At 35.7% G+C, this 3,586-nt stretch overlaps 1 pseudogene; it reads left to right on the plus strand.

The window, feature by feature from the left end:
- The first annotated feature begins 458 nt into the window (after window positions 1-458).
- LOC108352630 (60S ribosomal protein L37 pseudogene) lies at window positions 459-751 on the plus strand (annotated as a pseudogene).
- Window positions 752-3,586: the final 2,835 nt, after the last annotated feature.

A 3,586-nucleotide genomic window follows, 5' to 3' on the forward strand; every position in this document is an offset into this window, starting at 1 on the left:
ATGCTCCAGTTCAAGTCCATATACTTTCCCACTATGTGATTACTGAGTTGCCTCAGCTAATGCTGTATGGTAAATAGGTGTGCCATCTCAGCTTGTGCCCCCTCCAATGTTCAGATTTATGAGAAGAATATATTGGTAGAAACTAGTGATATAAGTGTTATGAAGTAATACATAATCCCCTGTCTCAAAAATAAATTGGTCAATTCCATATAGCATTAAACGTTTCTAATGTACAAACTATATCAGAAGGCATTTAGGATGTCTTCTCAGGTCAGTTGGGAATTTTTCAATATTGAAATTCTCAATCTGGAAATTCCTCCCAGACATGTAAATAGGGTTATATTGCAGGTGATTCTAGTATGTGTTATGTTGACAATCAATATTAATTATCATTCCTCGTGAACTTTGAAATCATATTTGGCTCTTCCGGTCTCTTTGAACTGGTTGATAGAAGCAAGATGATGAAAGGAACGTCATTCTTTGGAAATCGTTGCAATAAGACGCACACACTGTGCTGCTACTATGGCTCCAAGGCCTACCACCTTCAGAAGTCGACCTGTGGCAAATGTGGCTACCCTACCAAGTGCAAGAGAAAGAATAACTGGAGTGCCAAGGCTAAGAGGAAAACACTACGAGGACTGGTCAGAAGAGGCACCTAAAGATTGTCTACCGAAGATTCAGACATGGATTCCGTGAAGGAACAACACCTAAATCCAAGAGGGCAGCTGTTATAGCATCCAGTTCATCTTGAGGATTTCAATAGGTCTGAAAATAAATGTTCTGGTTTCAAAAAAATAAAAAATAAAATAAAATAAAATCATGTTTGTTAGGTCTTTGGATTATAGTTCAGTGCTTTTACCATCTACATTATTTCCTCTTACATTTTATAATCTTGGTATTTTTCATTGTGATGCAATGTCCCTATATCTTTGAGATGTTGCTTTCATTTCTTAGCTTTCTATTTTATTCTGTTCTTCAGCTTTGATAGAAATTATTAAAGGTAGAAAAGCTTTCATGAACAATAGCAAAAATATTTAAATTACATTCTCTCACAGTAAGGCAATGCAATTAAGATTATTTAAAATTTTCGAATTATTTTAGTGTACATTATTAAAGGGCATAATATTTTAGTTACACTCTAGTCAAAAAATATCTGGTAAAAGAACTTTTGGGAAGGAAAGTAATTTTTCTTGGGAAGGCTTGGAGAAAGCAGAGCAAGGACATGATAAGATTGCATCCACATTCAGGAAGCAGACGTTAATCCAGGTGCCCCAACTGATTCATTTTATTCAGTCAATGGCTATAGTCCACAGACTTGAGTTACTTACATTAAGCACAAGTCTTTCTAGTTTACTTTCTCAATCTACAAACTCTTCTAAGATATATCAAGAAGGTTATATACTAGATTCTATATCCTGGTAAATTGACAGTTAATCAGGGTGCCTGGTGAAATTTAAAATTACATCTGTTGATGGTCAGGATTATAGTTCAGTGGTACAATGCTTAACTTTGATTTATTTTCATGTACTGCAATGTAAACAATACAAAAATAATTTCTTCATACTCAAATCACAAAAAATCCTAATATTAATTTTCAAAACACATTATAGTTTTTGAAATGAAAAATTTATCACTCCATACAAATAGATTACCAAGTACCTCCACTTCCTAATGTTATGAGAAAACTAAAATTTCAGGGTCGGAGAAATAACTTTGGTTCAGTGTACTTGCTGCCTTTGTAGAGGACCTGGATTTGGTTTTCAGAAGCCATCTAACAACAAATTGTCTGAACTCCATTTGCAGAGGATCCAATGTTTCCTTCTGGCCTCCATGGACATTATACATTTGTGATGGAAGGCATACAACCTGGCAAAATACATTACAAGAAAACAATATCTTTCCTTCCTCCCTTCCTCCCTCCCTCCCACCCTCACTCCCTTCCTTCCTTCCTTCATTCCTTCTTGTTTTACACAGTCTCTCTCTCTTCTTAGCTCTAGCTATCCTAGAACTGAATATCGAGACCAGGCTGGCCTCAGACTCACAGAGATCTCCCTCCTTCTGCATTCCCTGTGCTGGAAATAATTATGTGTGTCACCTCACCCAGCTTTAAATCTTAAAGTAAAAGAAGAAGAAGAAGAAGAAGAAGAAGAAGAAGAAGAAGAAGAAGAAGAAGAAGAAGAAGAAGAAGAAGAAGAGAGGAGGAGGAGGAGGAGGAGGAGGAGGAGGAGGAGGAGGAGGAGGAGGAGGAGGAGGAGGAGAAGAAGAAGAAGAAGAAGAAGAAGAAGAAGAAGAAGAAGAAGAAGAAGAAGAAGAAGAAGAAGAAGAAGAAGAAAACTTAAGTTTCATTTTGTTTCATAAAAGCATCTTGGAGGTTGAGAGGAAGAGATGTAATTATCATCAGCATTTAGTGTTCCTAGGAGATTTCTCTAGGTATTTGATCTGATTAGGGGACTGATGTGGCAGAAGTCGTACATCAATTATCAATGTAATAGCAGATATTCTTTGATATTTAATTATCTACCCTCTGTTTCTATTCATCCAAAGCAAATATCTGAGGGTCCTACACCTAACTTCAATGACAGAGTCATTATAGATTCCCTTATGCTAATTTCTTGGTTTTGGTTTGTATGTTTGTTTTTCAGAGATAGTTATTTAATTTGGATTTCTAACTTATGAAATATGGTCTATCCATTGGTTAGTGTTTACAAATAATAATTTAAGATTATTTAAAATTTTGTAAAAATGTTATAATAGAAGTTTGACTGAACTCTGCAGTAATACTGTCAGTGGTCCCAGAACACAAATTATTATCAGAAAAAATAATAGTGGCTTAAATACATAACTAGCAGATGCTAAAGCATGCTGAAATTATCTGCTGGTGCAGTTTGCAGCTTATTATATTTATATGTGAGAAAAGGGAATTATAATGGAAATAAGTTTTAGTTACCATTCTGGAAGAGTTTCAATGATACTAGTTTAATGAAAAGCTTCCTTTTGAAAACTATTAAAATTTAAAAAGGGAATTCACTGCTAATAAACTATAATAATGGCCTTCAATGTTTTATAACAGAAAAATGGCTTTAGAAGAACAGAAGGAGTGCCATTTTAGTGACATCTATAATCAATTTATGTCCATTCATAGTTGTAAAAATTTGAATTGTAACAGTGGACATAGAGCTTTATGAGGCTCACTCTCTCTCTTTCCTCCCAACCTCCCTACACACACACACACACACACACACACACACACACAGACACACACACACACAGACACACACACACACACATTTTCCCCTTGAGTTCAGTTAGTCTTGCCCATATATGAACAGATATCATTTAACTTAGGGGCACAGACAGTCTACCAGTAGCCATTCCTCAAAGAAAATGAAAAATGACTATCCCTCCTCAACAACCTTCAACTACCAACAGCTCCTCAATTATATATCAGGTCTTGGTAGTCCTTCTTTTCTCCATGCTGGAATTTTGGAATGGCTTGATCTTGTTCAGCTAACCACATATGCTATGAACTGATAAATGGTGCAGCCACAATATGAACAGAAGACAGCATTTCATAGCACACTATCCT

This window comes from Rattus norvegicus, chromosome 13 (genome assembly GCF_021556685.1).
Source record: "Rattus norvegicus strain SHRSP/BbbUtx chromosome 13, alternate assembly SHRSP_T2T, whole genome shotgun sequence".
NCBI lineage: Eukaryota > Metazoa > Chordata > Mammalia > Rodentia > Muridae > Rattus > Rattus norvegicus.